This window comes from Somniosus microcephalus, chromosome 9 (genome assembly GCF_052327205.1).
Source record: "Somniosus microcephalus isolate GS21.2 chromosome 9, FLI_Smic_1.0, whole genome shotgun sequence".
Classification (NCBI taxonomy): Eukaryota; Metazoa; Chordata; class Chondrichthyes; order Squaliformes; family Somniosidae; genus Somniosus; species Somniosus microcephalus.
The window spans coordinates 12,106,345-12,124,012 of record NC_140995.1 but is presented as its reverse complement, the minus strand read 5'-3'; positions in this window follow the sequence as shown (position 1 = coordinate 12,124,012).

The window sequence follows — 17,668 nt, the reverse complement described above, 5'->3', positions numbered from 1 at the left end:
GCAAACTCTTGGACCCCCGGGGAAACCCCAGGTTATCAGTTGATCAGATTTATGAACTTTTTCCAATATTTGTTGGCTCGGTATTTCTGTTCCTGTGTAGTAATGAAAAGCATTTACTTCAGTGATCGCTCTGTTTTGCTTTGACAAGGTCTTTCAAACATGATGCTCCAGGAGGTGAAAGGGGTCCACGCACAGAAAGGTTGGAAAACCATTGTTTAAGCAAGAAAAACCATGCCAACAGCAATACAGGAAGTCTAAAATTGCAGTGGATTGTCAAGGCTGCCTGGTTTAATCACTGCGGGAACTTCTGCACTGCAGGAAATTTGATGCAATTACTGAACACAATAGCAAGTTCCTCGCATCGATTTATTTCTGTATCAAGCATTCCAAGTCCACATTTCTATTTGCACTTAAATTGGTTGATTTGGATGATTATCTATTGTAATTAAGAATAACATTCATTGTCCAGTAGGTAGTGAAAGCCTACTATACACAATCCATAATTTGGCACAGAAGGAGCCATCTCACTCAGACAGCACTAAGTATTATTGTGGGGGGGGGGGGGGGCGCGCGCGGGGAAAGAGAGGAGAACCAGAACTCCCACTGGTCAGACTTATACTGCCAAGATAGAGATCTTAGTCCCATTTCTATTCCAGGTAATCCTCTGTCTGAACTGAGTGCTCTCAGTTTATTTTGAGGGGGAAGGGATTGGTCTTATGCCTCATTTTGAAGAACAAAAATTCAAGAGTTTATTTTCTCACTTCAATGTTTTATCTTAAGTATATTTACAGTACAAAACACAGAAACTAAAGGAAAACACATAGCATTCCATTTAATATAAATAATCCTTAGATTTCTTGCTCAAGTTAAAAGCTTTTGCCCAGTTCCCTGATGGCTTAGTGGGTTAAAAGCAGACAGGGTGTGGTGTACTAAGCTCGATTGGCCAAAAGGTTTCAGATTTCATTCCCACTCTATCTATGCTGGGCAAACTGCTCCCAATCCTGGCAACAGTAGTTTTGCTAGAGTTTGCCTCTGTATCCATGGGCTGGAGAAATTAGTCTGTGGCAGATGATGGAAAAGTTTTTTTTAAAAACAGCCCAGGGCTCCTATTGGCAATTGCAATTTTACGACTGCTGCTAAACATTGCAAGTGGCCAAATTTAAACCGGATCAGGCTCTGCTCTAATGCACACCATAGCCAACTAGCCTGCCAAAACTTACTGCTCTAGACTCAAGAATGGTCACTTGGGCTAGGTACTGGAGAACTGCACACATCCAAGAGTCTCTGCTTCCAGGAGAGAAAATTGGTTAGGGAAAACGAAGAGACATTTGAACCGGTTGTTGCCCCCAAATCCTTGCCATCTTTCCTTCAACTCTTTTTTTTTTTTTAAAGGGCTCTCTCCCTTAAGGTTTTCCACTCCTGCCACAGTACCGCAATAGCCCTGAACCAAGAAGTCACAAACATTCTCAGTGTCCATCATCATTCGGTCAACCACACCATCCACTTTGGTGGAACTGCCCTCGCGGGGTCCCACTGTAAGCTATCCAATCATAGCCAGAATATCTGCAGCAATGGCTTCTCCTGTCCTTCCCCCACACCCATTAAATCAGGAGTCCCCCCTAAGGGTCTATCCTTGGCCCCTTCTTCACCACCTCGTTCGATGGTTCCACTGCCTGTGTTGTCAGACTGCTTAGTTAACATCCAATCTTGGATGAGCTGCAATTTCCTGCAGTTAAACATTGGAAAGACCAAATCCATTGCTGTCGGACCTCACCACAAACTCCATACCCTTGCCATTAATTCCATCTTCTTCAGCCACCTTAAGTTTTAAGGTAACTTTGTCTCGCTTACAGCCCATTCCCCATCACTTCTGTTAAATGCTGAGCGTATGACTGTCCTACTAGTTTTTCAGCTTGATTTTGCTACTGTGGGGATCCTGGCCTAAAATTCACTCTCCTGGGCCGATGTCTACATCGCACCGCTTCTGGATCTTGCTGACCCCAAACCTCCCCACCATTTTTCTGCACCATGATCAATTCTGCACAACTCCTGATACTTCATTTCTATGGAAATACCTCCAGCAGTGCACCTCAGATATGCTACGCTTCAAATAGCTTCGAGACTACCTTGCCCTCCACACCCGTCTCTAACCTGGACATAGTTTAAGCTCATTGATGCTCCAAGCTGATTCCATGCTATCTAGAAACATAGAAGATAGGAGCAGGAGTAGGCCATTCAGCCCGTCGAGCCTGCTCCGCCATTCAATGCGATCATGGCTGATCATCCAAATTCAGTACCCGGTCCCTGCTTTCTCCCCATATCCCTTGATCCCTTTAGCCTTAAGAAATATATCCAACTCCTTCTTGAATATATTAAAAGGATTGGCCTCTACTGCCTTGTGGTAGAGAATTCCACAGGTTCACCACTCTCTGGGTGAATTCCTCAGCTCTGTCCTAAATGGCTTACCCCTTATCCTTAGACTGTGACCCCTGGTTCTGGACTCCCCTGCCATCGGGAACATCCTTCCTGCATCTAGTCTGTCTAGTCCTGTTAGAATTTTATAAGTTTCAATGAGATCCCCTCTCATTCTTCTAAACTCCAGCAAGTACAAGCCCAATCGATCCAATCTCTCCTCATACGTCGTTCCTGCCATCCCAGGTATCAGCCTGGTGAATCTACATTAACTTCATCCCACCACGGGACCTCTGACTTTAACTTTGTACTCCCTCTTATTATCTCCTCTCTATTCTCCATTTATTACCAGTACCTGTACATAGCTATCCTAATCTTGCTATGTAACCATGCCTTTCTAACTTGAGTTTGTGTCCATTCACGTGCACGTTTTGGCTGCCAGTCCAGATCTGATCCCATCGCTTCTATTTTCCTCTTTACCCCTCTCTCCTGTAGTCACGCCTAATGTACCCGTTAAGCTGCACGGCCGCACAGCGGTCTGGAGGTACCGCGCAGGCCGGTCACCGGCTTTTGAATGGAAAACACGTATATGTGCAGACAGTTGAATGGGCCGCGCACCCAAAAAGAGAGGAAACATTGATCACGCCTCCTTTCATTTCTCACCTCGTACTCTGCACCTCCCGCCAAATCCCTTCCTACTCCCATCCCAGGTTCGACTCCTCCTTGGATAAGCCTATAGCTTTCCTCTGTGCCTCTCGGCATCCACCGAAGGGGCCATCAAGGCACTCATTGCTGCCTCAATACAAGCAGCAACCCCAACTGCCATTACCCTAGCGCTGACCCCATGGACTCTGCCAGTGGTTCAGCTATTAGCACTTCCTCCACATTTCCATCCAGAATGTCCATGCACTTGTGAACTAGGCCCTTGCCAACCATGATCTTATTATGGATTAAGAAACAGAAAATGCTGGAAACACTCAGCAGGTCAGGCAGCATCTGTGGAGAGAAACACAGAGTTAACGTCAACTCTGTTTCTCTCTCCACAGATGCTGCCTGACCTGCTGAACATTGAGCATTTTCTGTTTTGATTTCAGATTTCCAGCATCCGCAGTATTTTGCTTTTGTATCTCATTATGGCCTGGAGGGAAACTTGGCTGACTGGTGAAAACATCTTCTCCCTTAAAGACTCACCGGCTGGTTGTACCTTTCACCACTTGCCCTGTCCAGTCTGCCGCAGTGGTGGTGTGGCCCTCAAAACCAAATCACACCTTGATCTGTCACCTTCTCTTGAGCATCTCACTTTGTTCTACCCCTTTCACTTGTCCTTTAAAATCCTCATTCTCTGCTGCCCATCCAAGTTCCACACCAAATTTCTCACCGAGATATCTTCACTGCTTTCCTCCCCCACACTCTGCACCGAGTGACTCATCCTTGGTGATTTCAATCTCCTGCCATCTCTCCAGAGTTCACTGCCCTCCCATCATCCCTTAATTTCTGCTTGCCTATAAACTCGCCTACCCATATTCACGGCCACCCCCTTGACCTTGGCATCTCACGTGACCTCTCTACTCCCATCGTGTCAATCACAGATAAGGCCATTTCTGATCCTTTCCTTGTATCCCCTCTCCCAACCCCACTTACTTCTGTGTCCACCCAATACACTTACAAATATCTAGCCTTTGGCCCTCCATTCCCCATAGAAACATAGAAGATAGGAGCAGGAGTAGGCCATTCGGCCCCTCGAGCCTGCTCCGCCATTTAATGAGATCATGGCTGATCATCCAAATTCAGTACCCTGTCCCTGCCTTCTCCCCATATCCCTTGATCCCTTTAGCCTTAAGAAATATATCTAACTTCTTCTTGAATATATTTAATGAATTGGCCTCAACTGCCTTCTGTGGTAGAGAATTCCACAGGTTCACCACCCTCTGGGTGAAGAAATTCCTCCGCATCTCTGTCCTAAATGGCTTACCCCTTTATCCTTAGACTGTGACCCCTGGTTCTGGACTCCCCGACCATCGGGAACATCCTTCCTGCATCTAGTCAGTCTAGTCCTGCTAGAATTTTATAAGTTTCAAGGAGATCCCCTCTCATTCTTCTAAACTCCAGCGCGTATAAGCCCAATCGACCCAATCTCTCCTCATACGTCATTCCTGCCATCCCAGGTATCAGTCTGGCGAATCTTCGCTGCACTCCTTCCATGGCAAGAACATCCTTCCCATCCCATCCAATGACATTGAAGCAGCTACTGATCTGCGCGATCACACCCTCAATTCCACCTTTGATGCCCTTGTCCCCATTAAAATCATTTCACGCTCACCCTGGCCGTTCCCCCTGGCCCTTATCTCTGCTCCCTCATCTCTGCTCCCTCAAGTCCAAGAGGCACAGACTTGAACATTTATAGCTAACAACTGGTTTAGCCTTTCACCTCCAGATCTGGCTGGACCACATCAAGCACCATTGGGTCCTGCTCTCCTCTGCCAAAACTGCTCCTGATCATCCAGAAATGCAAAGATAACCCCCGGCTTTTCTTCTCCACTACAAACCATCTTCTTAAACCCCTCTCCCCTGCCCCCTCCACCCTCACCAACAAGTGCAAGGAGCTCATGGACTTAGTCACTAAAAATTGAGACCATCCGTTCAGCTGCCTCTGCTGCTTCCCTCATCCCCTAACCCAACGTCCCCAAGGTTCCCCCCTGCCCTAGCCCTGAACTCACATCTTTCTCTAGCTTCCCCTTTCATCTCCCCTTCGAACTCATCTTGTCCACGAGACCCACCTCCTGCTCCTTCGAACCTATTTCCACCAGGCTGCTGACCACCCAACTTCCTTTCCTAAGCCCCAGGTTAGTCGATATTGGCAGCGATTTCGTCTTAAGTACGATCCCACTCCCCATCAAATCTGCAGTCAGCACGCCCCTCCCCTCCTCAGAAAACCCACCCTTGATCACACTGTCCTTCGAAACTACTGTCCCATCTCCAACCTCCTGTTCCGCTCCAAAGTCCTTGAACATGTAGTCGCCTCCCAAATCCGTGCCATTTTTGAATCACTCCAATCGGGTTTCTGCCTTGCCACAGTACTAAAATGGCTCTCATCAAAGTCACAAATGACATCCTATGTGACTGTGGCAAAGGTAAACTATCTCTCCTCGTCTGTCTCGACCTGTCTGCAGCTTTTGACACGTTTGACCCCACCATCCTCCTCCAAAACCGCTCCGTCATTCAGCTGGGTGGGACTGCCCTTGCCTGGTTCTATTCTTGCCTATCGAATCGTAGCCAAGAACTGCAATGGTTTCGCTTCCCACTCCCGCACCATTACCTCTGGAGTCCCCCATGGATCTAGCCTTGGCCCCCTCCTATTTCTCATCTACATGCTGCCCCACAGTATCATCTGAAAGCACACGTCAGGTTCCACATGTACGCTGATGGCACCCAGCTCTACCTCACCACCACACCTCTCCGCTGCCTACGATTTGTCACACTGCTTGTCGGACATTGTATTGGATGAGCAGAAATGTCCTTCAACTAAATATTGGGAAGATCAAGGCCAATGGGCTAGAATTTGCTGTAGCAAGGCATCTGCAGTTAGGTAGAGTTTCCCCTGCACCCTTCAGCGCAAAACATTTTTGCCCACAAAGTTGAAGGTGCGAGCTGACAATGACACAGGGAGGGAAACGAGGCATCTGGGACCCAAGAAAATATGGGACCCAAGAAGGTACCTCCTTAACCACTTGAGATTTAAAGATTAGAAAATAAACAGCAGATGGACTGAGAAAAAGGGTGAATTAAATGTCAAATCAGGTTCAGAAAGAGAAAAAGATGGGAAAAAAATTGGATTAAGAGAAACAAAAGAAAAAAGACATTTTAAAATCTACCCGAAAAATTCAAAACCTAAAGGAATGAGACTCCACATTTGTAATCGTTAATTTTCAGTGTCAGAGGTTGATTGGCAGTAATCAACAATGAAATGCAAGTTGCTGTTCTGTACAAGCTACTTGCATTTGAAAGTGCTGTATTTACATTTATTTCAATTACTCCCTCTATGGCAAGGATATACTTGCCACAGAGAGCGAGTGCAGCAAAGGTTCACTAGACTGATTCTTGGGATGGCAGGACTGTCGCATGAGGAGAGATTGGGTCGACTAGGCCTATATTCACTAGAGTTTAGAAGAATGAGAGGGGATCTCATTGAAAAGTATACAATTCTGACAGGGCTAGACAGACTGGATGTTTCCCCTGGCTGGGGGGTCTAGAACAAGGGGTCACAGTCTCAGGATACGGGGTAGGACATTTAGGACTGAGATGAGGAGAAATTTCTTCAGAGGGTGGTAAACCTGTGGAATTCTCTACCACAGAAGGTTGTAGAGGCCAAGTCACTGAATATATTTAAGAAGGAGATAGATAGATTTCTAGACACAAAAGGCATCAAGGGGTATGGGGAGAGAATAGGAATATGGTATTGAGATAGAGCATCAACCATGATCATATTGAATGGCAGAGCAGGCTCGAAGGGCCGAATGGCCGACGCCTCCTCCTATTTTTCTATGTTTCTAATGATCAGGTTAGTAAAAGGGTACATGCACTACTAGTTACTAGCCCTAAATATCTGAGGTGGGTTTAGATTGTATTTATTGCGCAATTACAGCACCTTCATGACGTTCAATGCACGTCAATGGTGGGGCAGACAGTGAAATACTCTTTTCGCGAAGCTAACAAGAGTGGCGCAACTCGGACAGCTAAGTTTTGGATATTCAAATTTAACCGCGCATCTGCCCCGCGCTGAAGTTGCACCATTTACGCATAAATAAGGGCGAGTGCCATTAGCCTCAGACTTATTTTGACAGCAAATTACAGCCCATTGTCTTTGGCCCCCCGCCACAAACACCATTCTCTAGCCACCAACCACATCCATCTCCCTGGCCACTGTCTTAGGCTGAATCAGACAGTTTGCAACCTTGGCGGCCTATTTTGACCCGGAGCCGAGCTACCGACCCCATAATCCTCTCCATCATCCATAAGGTATCCTATATTACACATAAGGTATCCTACATTACACAGTGACTACACTTCAAAAGTACTTAATTGGCTGGAAAGCACTTTGGGATGTCTTGGTCATGCAAGGCGCTATATAAATGCAAGTCTTTCTTTCTATTACCAAGATCACGCAGTTCCTCCTCCGTCACCCCTGCCTCAGCGCATCTGCTGCAGAGACTCTCATTTATGCCTTGGTTACCTCTAGATTCAACTATTCAAATTCTCTCCGTCAGCCTCCCACCTTGCACCCTCCGTAAAATTGAGCTCATTCAAATTTCTGCTGCCCGTATCCCAACTCGCACTAAAAGTCCCCTTCACCCATCACCCGGGTTCACTGCCTTACATTGGCTTCCGGTCCGGCATCACATCCTTGTTTTAAAACTCCCTCCGTGGCCTTACTCCTCCCTATGTCTGTAACCTCCTCCAGCTGTACAACGCACTGCCATCTCTGCGCTCCTTCAATTCTGGCCCCTTGCGCATCTCCGATTTTAATTGCCCCAACATTGGTGGCTGCGCCTTAGCTCTGGAATTCCCTCCCTAAACCTCTTCGCTTCTTCAAGATGCTCCTTAAAACCGACCTCTTTGACCAAGCTTTTGGGCACCTGCCCTAATATCTCTTTGTGGCTAAGTGTCTAATTTTGTTTGGTAACGCTCCACTGAAGCATCCTGGGATGTTTTACTACATTAAAGGCGCGATAAATGTAAGTCATCTCTGGCAAAACCAGATTTTTTATTTCCTGCCCATACCTCAGCTCATCTGCTCAATGGTGTCAATGTGTGGTATGGTAACACCACTGCACAGAACAAGAAAGCCATCCAGAGAGTTGTGAATACGGCAGAAAAGATCGGGTGCGCACTTCCGTCCATCGAGGAGATCTTCCAGACCAGATGCCGGGACAAGGCCCGCTCCATCATCCGGGACCCCAATCACCCTGGGCACAAACTGTTCTCCCTCCTGCGGTCCGGACGTCGGTACCGCAGCATCCGAACCAGGACCAGCAGGTTTAAGAACAGTTTCTATCCACAGGCAGTGCGCCTACTGAACTGCTAATCGCACTGCCCCATATATTATAGTTATATGTTTATGTAAATATATATATTATACTTATATTACCATATATTTATCATATTACATTACTATTATTTCCAGTGGTAATTGAGGCTTTTTTGCACTATTCATCATATCCTGCAACTTGGACTGTTATTGCTATACTTTTTGCTTATTGTTTTTATTTATACTTTTTATTTTTTTGCTTTTATATTATGTGCTTGTATTGTGGGAGTGAGTGGGGAGTAAGCATTCCATTGTACTAGTTACATATGGCAATAAAATGATCTTGAATCTTGAATCCATGTCTGCGTCAGCTCCAGACTCCACTATTCCAATGCTCCCCTGGCCAGCCGACCACTCTCCATGAACAGGAGCACACCCAAATCTCTGCTGCCCTATCCCATCTCACACCATGTTCTGCTTGCCCAAGGATCTACATTGACGCTCGAGTCCCAACACCTCAAATTGAAAATCATCCTCGTGTTTAAATCCCTTCACAGTCTCGCCCTCGCTATCTCTGCAACCACTACCAGCCCGACAATCCCCATCAAAAGTCACCATTCCGCTGACTGGTTCCTTATGCATCCCCTACTCTTCATCCCACATTTGGCAGCAGTGCTTTCAGCCACCTAGCCCCACAATCTGGAATTCCCTTCCTAAACTTCACCGCCCCCTCCTCCTTGGCAAGCTTTTGATTACCCACTGACTATATCCTGCGTTGGCACGGCCTCCATTTTCTGATTATGCCTGTGAAGTGCTTTGGGTTTTTACTAACAACTAGATAAATGCAATAAAAACAGAAAATGCTGGAAATACTCGGGTCAGGCTGCATCTGTGGAGAGGGGAAGAGAGTTAACATTTCAGGTCGTCGCTCTTTATGTTCCTCTCTCCACAGATGCTGCCTGACCTGCTGAGTATTTCCAGCATTTTCTGTTCAGATTTCAAGTATCCGCAGTATTTTGCTTTTGTACTGGAGAAATGCTCGTTGTTATTTAGGCTAAAGCAAACCTGAAAGTGGGGTTGTAATGTAACTGCGGAGGGAGTAAAAATGTCATTACAAAACCTAAATATTCACAAGGAAACTATCTGTACTCAGCAAAAAAGTGTTAAATAGGACAAAAAGTTATCAGACCCAAATGGTGATAGCCCAGAATATTGAAGATTGAGGAAACAATTACAGAGACACTGAAAATAGACTGAAAAAGTTAAGAAATCCATTTTACATGACACTTCAGTTTTAGATTATTTCGAAGTTTAAAAAAAAGGGAAGATGCAAAAAATAAAGGGCTGAAAAAATGTGTACAGAGGTTGTGTGCAGCCTGCTTTTCAGCCAGCTGGCACATGTTTGCATTTTGATTCGCTTTATCGTCCCCAACTGGAAACTCAGTCCTATTCTCAGGCCTTTCTAATGCAAACATCCGCACTGTGCGCGCAACTTGGGAGCATACAGGCCTAGCACATTTTGATATGGGATGGTACCGAAAATGGGTACAGAGTCATGCGTGCAAAAGGCTATGGATTAGCACATTTTAGAAATAAGAGAAATGAGATCATAACCTCAAGGCGGGGGGGGGGGGGGGGTGGAGGAGAGGGGAATGAAATCAGAAGGAGAAAGCCAAGCTCAGCTGGCTGTAACCGAATATTTTTCTACAACGCAACTTACGTAACCTCAGATGTTGGTCATGAGTATGTGCAACATTTAATCTTTAATAAATCTGCAAACTTTTTTGATGTGTTTGAACTCTCTATTAATGTAGACACAGGACTGCAGACTTTTTTGTATCTATACTGAAACAAAAACACATTCATAACATCCAGTTACAAATTTTACAGCTTTACGCTAATTATGTCGTCTTTGGTCTCAACATCGCTCCTATAAAAGGAGACCGCATGTCCTCTACGATCTGGCACGCAACTTTACTTCCAGCTACGAGTTAAGCAATAGCGTGGCCTGGGAATCCTAACAATAGGCCCCTCAGTGTGTACTGGATTCTCTGATCTTGCATGCTGCCACATGCAATCTCCTGCCACATGCAATCTCCTGCTTTTTCAGAAGGCAGACTGCGAAGTGCTTGTGAGGACATGGCTGATTGCCAACAAAACAAAGTTTTATTTTACATGAAACATATGAGCAAACAGAATACAGTTTTCCAGAGAGATACAGCTATTTCCCCAGCATTTCTCATTTTTTTTTAAATGCAACTCCACTCCCGTTGTGGACTAAACTGGTTAGCTGTCCCCAAGCCATTTCTCTTCTGGCCTCTGGGCTTTATGTAACGTCCACCTTCTCCGCCACTTTCCACTGACCTACCTTTATTCCAGTACCTGGCCTGTTTCATCGGGCTCAGTTTTCTGTTTCTCAGACATTTCACTACATGCAGAGTTTGCTTTGATCCATTCCTGATGCTTCCCATCCTGCTCTTGACTCTAATTCTATGATGTCGCTATCCATTTGCTTCCTGTGGTCATTGACTCAGCTCTGTTTCACTTGCCCTTCAGAACTCCATCACACTTCACTGGACTGGGTTCGACCAACTCCATAAGCTACTGCCGCTTTTCCCAAACTTGTGTTGTCCTCACCAAATTCCACCCCCCACCCCGCCACACCTCAAAAAAAAACACCCATGATGCCTCAGTCTTTGCAAACTACCACCGGATCGTCAACATCTCTTTCCTCTCCAAAGTCCTTGAACAGGTTGTTAGCTTGCAAATCCCCGTTTAAATCTTTCCCATTCAGGGTTTTGCCCCTGCCACAGCACCAAGTCCCAAATGACTTTTTCTACGACTGTGGTACATTATCCATCCTTGCTCTCCCCACAGCCTTATGGCATGGTCAGCCACACCACCCTCTTCCACTGCTTACCCTTTCCTCTGTTGACCAGCTCAGTGGGGACTGCTCTTATTTGGTCCCAGTCTTACCTATCTCCGATTGTAGCTAGAGGCTACTTTTCCCAGCCCATTCCTCTAGTCCCCCAAAAGATCCATCCATGGCATCCTTTAAACTTATCTACAAACTGCCCCTTCGAGACATCATCCAAAGACAACAGGTTAGCTTGCACATGTACACCAACACCACCCAGCTCTGACTCTCCACCAGCTCCCCCGACCCTTCTGCTACCTCACACCACTGGCAGAGTGGCCAGACTGCTTGCCCGACAGCCAGACTTGGAGGAGCCTCAATTTCCTCCAATTAAACATTGGGAAAAACACAAGTCATCGTATTTGGCCTCCGCCTCAAACTCTAACCTTGCATCAATTCCATCCCCTTCCCAATCTATTGTCTCGGTCTGAACCAGGACAGTTCATAACCTCAGCATCCTATTTGACCTGAAACTATGTCTTAGTAATGGACAGTGCATGGGATTGGAAGCTAATTTTGGGGTTAAATATGACATCAAGGTTGCAAGCAGTCCTATTTCAGACAGAGGTAGTGACCAGAGTGGTAAGTGGAATTGATGGCAAGCTTATGGAGTTTGTGACAAGGGCTAAGGTTGACAGCTGCCATATCCTCAACTGGAGGAAATTGCAGATTGGATGTCAGACAAGCAGTACAACTGCATAGAGACAGTGGAAGGAGGTCGAGATAAGCTGTCAAGAGATAGAGCTGGGCATCAGACATACATGTGGAAGTTGACCCAGGATTTCAGATGACATCACCAAGAGGCAGCATGTAGATAAGGACGAGGAGAGCAAGGTTGATTCTTTGGGTACTCTCAAGCTGATGTGCAGGGAAAGAGAAGCCATTGAGAGATGCTCTGCCAAAATTTGATAGGCAAGAGTGAAATCAGGCGAGGTAGTCCCACCAAGTTGGACAACAGAGAAGAGGCATTAGAGGAAGATGGGGGATGAACAGTGTCAAAGGGTGCAGAGGGATTGAGAGTCAGAGTGGACTGCATCTCTGCCTGAGCTATTCCCCTGGTGCGAGGGGTGTCAATGACCAAAAATATCAGCCAGTTGGGTGAAGGGGGTGGGGGGGGTGGAAAGAGAGAGAAAGAGAAAGAGGAGTCATATGCAGGCAGGTGGAGCTGTGTTAGGGCATTTCAAGGTAAAACAAACATTGCAAAGTACAGTACCTGAAACAGGATACTGTACTGCCTTTGAGGCACCGGCCATTTCCACAGCCTGTTCACCTGGTGGCTCTGCCCCGGAGAGCACTGAGACAGAGGCTGGAATTTTTACTTTTCCGACAGGCTGGCAGCAGGATCGTGCGAGGAACCCGGAAGTTTAAGAGGCACATTCTGCACTGGCTTTTTAACGAAACCACTGCATTTGCATCGGACTTCCAGATTTTCCCGACCAATTAACAGGAGCAGCTGTGATGAGGTCATGCATGGGTCCAATTCAGCCCAAGTATTTAAAGGAGCAATGCAAAGAGGACAGTTGAAGGTTGGTTGAAGTTGAAGTTGGAGAGAGATTGGTTTGTTTGTTTGCTCGGAGAGAGATTGGTTTAATTGTAGAACAAAAATGCAGTCTCTCTGGAACGCCTGCTGCAAGGAGTTGGGGCCTGCAGGGAGGGGTTATTCCCCGCTGACGGAGAAAGTGCCAGACTCAGACACCAAGAAGGCATGGCTGGAGATAGCATCAGAAGTGAGCAGGAGTGTGGTGGCAAGGTTCTGGATACAGTGCAGGAGGAGATGAAATTACTTCATGAGGTCAGGAAAGGCGAGGACAATGCCACATTCAACTACATCCTGATGTGCAAGTCACCCCAACCCCCTCTCACTCTGCCTGCACAGGCCAACTCCTGCACATCAGTTCTCACAGCAACCTACTCTGCAGGTGCACCCCTCCCTCGGTCTATGCACGTCCTCGCATCCCCATCTGACCATCCACCACTGACACGCAACCGCATCTTAATGCAATGTCACGCCTCTCCCTCAGTCATCTTCTACAGATGTTGCCCATCCATCTGTTCGACTCATTCCATGACTCTCACTCAAAGGTCTCTTATTTCCCTCCTTGCAGAAGAGAGCACAGAACACCCAGGGTAGGCAGAGAACTGGAGGTGGCCCTCCAGTCATAACCACGCTGACTGCAGCAGGAGGAGGAGGCACTCGAGATAACTGGAGTATCTGCACTGATGGCAGTGGGAGATAGAGAGCTCCCAGCTACCTGGTGACAGAATTAAATATCACACAGCCACATGGGATACAACAGTCACTCATGTTGGCCAGTGAAATATGATCATGTGCATAAAGTTCACTTAAAACATCATGACAGTTCTAATTCACGTCTTTACTCTCCCACAGGCCCATCAAGTGTCCCACAGCCAGTCCAGCTAGAAGAGGAAGACTCCGAGGGTGCACCATCACATGACGCATGCACACCAAGCACCAGCGCAGATACACAAGTCAGTGGAACCATTAAGTCAGAAAGTAGTGTTGTCATCTGGTGTCTCACGTCACGTGAGCAAGAACAGATGGTGCAGACAGGGACAGTAGGGGAGAGTCCTCAGAGGGGGGCTCAGAACGCTCAAAGCTCTGCTCAGCTGGATGCTGAATCTCGGCGGCCGTCGACAAAGAGGATGATTCTGGAGGAGCAACAAAAAACTGATCGCGGCTCTGGCAGGATTTCCAGCCGCAATGTGCTCACTTGCAGGGAGAATGGAGGAGTCCATCGCAAGCATGACTGGCATGATGTCGCAGGCTATGGCTATGTTGTGTGTCTCCATGGAAAGGGTGGCCACTTGCATGGAGCATCAAACGCAGCATTCAAATGAGTGCACGTTTACTCTCACTAACAGCTTGCACACTCAATGCCACCTTAACAAGGATGAATAGAAACCTAGACTTGGCCACTCATCGCCCCACTGATGTACATCAAAGTGCTCTCCAGCGCCTTGCTAGCAGGGAAGTGCGGCTGGGCCATGAGGGGACACAGCTCAAAGCGCTTCCACTTCTCCCCTGTTGCCCCACCCTCCGTCAGAGCCCCACATGCTGCCTTGTCTCCCGATGGCCGAGTCTGCCCCTGCACAGGTGCAGGAGGAGCAGTCTTTGGCGGGGACCTCATGGGCTCCAATACCCAGAGGACGTCGGCCAAAAGCATCTCAGCAGTCACACCAGGGAAGTGAGTAGCCTGCCTCTACCTCTGCTGAAGCCACAGGGGTTGCATGATATAGATGGTAGGAAGAGGAAGATGAAAGAATTCTAGCTACACAGGGCTGTGTTAGGCAATGTTGCACAGTTAAGGTTATGTTGATACTTGGAGGCACATAATTATTTCTTTGCACCACTTTCCCGTCTTGTCCATTTTTTGCCTGCAGCCTGGCAAGTGGCGTCGTCACTTGTAATGAATGGTAAGACATGAAAACTGCAAGCAATGGGTGTCTGTGAAAGGAATGGTTTGGTCATTTTAAGACTGCTTTGAGAGTTTTTTGGGGTTCTGTGGTGGGGGGGGGGGGGGGGGGGGGGGGGAGAGAAAGAGTTGGCTCAGCATCTGGGTGCAATGTGGATGCACTGGTACAATCTAATTAAATGATGCCATTATGAGGCCATTCCAGGAAGCAATGTGCATCGCTGCTGGTGCTGTGCCCACATCAAGTTCCTCCTCCTCCAAAGAGGCTCTGCACCTTGCTCCTCCAGCAGCTCCAACCCTCGCTGCTGCGCTCTGTTGAGCACAGCATACCACGATCATTCTGGAGACCCTGGCTAGTGCCTATTGAAGGGCTGCTCCAGATCTGTCCAGGCATCTGAAGTGCATCCCGATTGCTTGCTCTATTACACATCCCGTCTTCATTTGGTTTTGACTAGCACACTCCAGCCTCATTGCTTGGTCTCCTCAAGGGCGTCATCATCTACATCTTCAGTGGATACCCCTCGTTTCCAAGCAGCCAGCAAGTTTGGTTGGAGGCGCAAAGAGCGGAGGGAGAGTGGACTGGTGCAGGACAAATTAATCAGCTCCCTGGGAATCTGGCACACACATGCATGATGATCTTTTTGTGGTTGCAGACAAGCTGCACTTTGATGGAGTGGAAGCCCTTACAGTTCATGAACACTCCTGGGTGATCTGGGGATGCCTCGACAGCCACGTGTGCAGTCGATGATGGCCTGCACCTGCGGGAAGCCAGCCAGAGCTGCAAAGCCAAGCACCCGCTCATTCTGACTGGCTTCATTGGTGAAGTGTATCTTACTGCCTACCCTGGCAAACATGGCACCAGTCACCTGGGTGATGCATTTACATAGATAGAATATAGAATGTACAGCACAGAAACAGGGCATTTGGCCCTACTGGTCCATGCCGGTGTTTATTTGTGGGCAGCCAACTGCTAAATCCTGCAATATCGCCTGCCGATCTCTAGAAGCCTGAAGCGAAGAAGTTGAGGGTGGTGATCACTGACAGCCACAATGAATGGTAGGACCCTAGGAAGGACAGAGGATCAGGGGGACCTTGGTGTGCATGTACATAGATCCCTGAAGACAGCAGGACAGGTAGTTAAAAAGGCATATGGGATACTTATATTCTATGCCTCGGCTAATGAAGGCAAGAGCAGGGAGGTTATGATGGAGCTGTACAAAACGCTAGTTAGGCCACAGCTGGAGTACTGTGTGCAGTTCTGGTCGCCACACTATAGGAAGGATGTGATTGCATTGGAGAGGGTGCAGAGGAGATTTACCAGGACGTTACCTGGGCTGGAGCACTTCAGCTATGAAGAGAGACTGGACAGGCCGGGGTTGTTTTCCTTAGAGCAGAGAAGGCTGAGGGGGGACCTGATTGACGTGTACAAAATTATGAGGGGCATAGATAGGGTAGATAGAAAGGAATTTTTCCCCTTAGTAGAGGGGTCAATAACCAGGGGGCATAGATTCAAGGTAAGGGGCAGGGGGTTTAGAGGGGGCTGGAGGAAAAACTTTTTCACCCAGAGGGTAGTTGGAATCTGGAACTCACTGCCTGAAAGGGTGGTAGAGGCAGAAACCCTCAACATTCAAGAAGCATTTAGATGAGCACTTGAAACGCCATAGCATACAAGGCTACGGACCAAGTGCTGGAAAATGGGATTACAATAGACGGGGCTTGATGGCCGGCACGGACACGATGGGCCTCTTTCTGTGCTGTATAACTATGACTAAAGCTTGCCCACCAGGTCCACTTGGCAGCAGGTCTTCTTCTAGCAGGCTACAAATGTCTGCCATGACCTGACAATAGCTTGAGCCTCCTGAGGCACTGGTGTTCAGTCATGTCCAGGAAGCTGATCCTCTGCCTATATCTCTCTTCTCTTAGGCAGTCCCTCGAACCGAGGATGACTTGCTTCCACATTAAAAATGAGTTCTCAGGTGGCTGATGAGTCCAATGCGGGACCTACAGTCTCTGTCACAGGTGGGTGGGTGGGGTGCTTGGGTTGACGTGCGCTCCTTGCGCTTGGCTTCCGCTTGCTCCTGAAGAGACTCGAGGTGTTCGGCGCCTTCCCGGATGCTTCTTCTCCACTTTGTGCGGTCTTGGGCCAGGGATTCCCAGGTGTTGGTGGGGGATGTTACACTTTTTCCAAGGAGGCTTTGAGGGTGTACTTGAAGCGTTTCCTCTGCCCACCTGGGGCTCTCTTGCCGCGCCGGAGCTCCCAAGTAGAGCGCTTGTTTTGGGAGTCTCGTATCGGGCATGCGGACGATGTGACCAGTCCATCGGAACTGATTGAGCGTGGTCAAAGCTTCGATGCTGGCCTGAGCAAGAACACGGACGTTGGTGCGCCTATCCTGCCAATGGATTTGCAGGATCTTGCTGAGGCAGCGTTGGTGGTACCTCTCCAGTGCTTTGAGGTGCCTGCTGTACATGTCCATGTCTCTGAGGCATACAGCAGGGCGGGTATCTCTGCCTATATACCATGTTAGGGGCATCGCCTCCTGCAAGGTGCACCCCTGTGCTCATCCCCTCTCTCCTATAGAGCAGGTCAGTGAGGAGAAGGCTGCTGCTGCTCCTGCTGGTGTTCATCTCAGTCTTCATCACGGGTCCAAGATGAAACAGCCCAAGTGGCACCCATGCTGATCTGATATATGACATAGGTAAAGTGGAGATCAAATGCCCAATCCTCCAGTGTACCGAGAGTGAGCTCCAAAGTTGTAGAAGTCACCTGCATACTCCTGAAAGTAAACTCTCAGAATAAGTTGTGAACAAAAGCCTTTCCCTTAGGCAAGGAAGCAGGTGTGAGGTCTCAGTATTTACGGGATTTTTTGATTGCCATTTGTT